The sequence below is a fragment of the Myotis davidii genome, unplaced genomic scaffold (assembly GCF_000327345.1).
Source record: "Myotis davidii unplaced genomic scaffold, ASM32734v1 scaffold71, whole genome shotgun sequence".
NCBI classification, from domain to species: Eukaryota; Metazoa; Chordata; class Mammalia; order Chiroptera; family Vespertilionidae; genus Myotis; species Myotis davidii.
The window spans coordinates 5319153-5319695 of record NW_006283588.1 but is presented as its reverse complement, the minus strand read 5'-3'; positions in this window follow the sequence as shown (position 1 = coordinate 5319695).

The following is a 543-nucleotide window of genomic DNA, read 5'->3' as shown; positions in this document are numbered from 1 at the left end:
TGACATAAGACACTGGGGGATAGGGGAGGCTAGGGGACTGTCTAGGGCAGGGGGGAAAAATGGACACATATGTAATACCCTTTGTAATACTTTAAGCAATAAAAAATAAATAAATAAATAAATAAATAAATAAAAATAGAAAAAAAACATTTGGGACGCACATTTTATTTACCTTTAGAATGTTAATAAAAATTGGGTTGGGGCCAAACTGATTAGAAATTGGGGGCATCACAAGAAATAAATCAATAGAAAGGATAATACCCAGAATTTATAAGAATACACTTTGTATATGTTTATACTTTTTGTGCCCTTTTAAAAGATCTTTTTAAAAAGAGACACAAGGTTATTTTGCCTCTTTCCTTGTACGGAGATAGATAGCTAAAACAGGTGCCATGCCCAGCTATGTTGGAAGTGATGGCAGGGAAGCAGAGAGGATGGGGCACAGGAAGTGGGGGGAGTCCCTGTGATCCCTGGACAACAAAAGTGGCTCCTTTAAAAAAAGGGGCTATATTGGTAGTATTGTTATTAAGATGATGAGGAAAA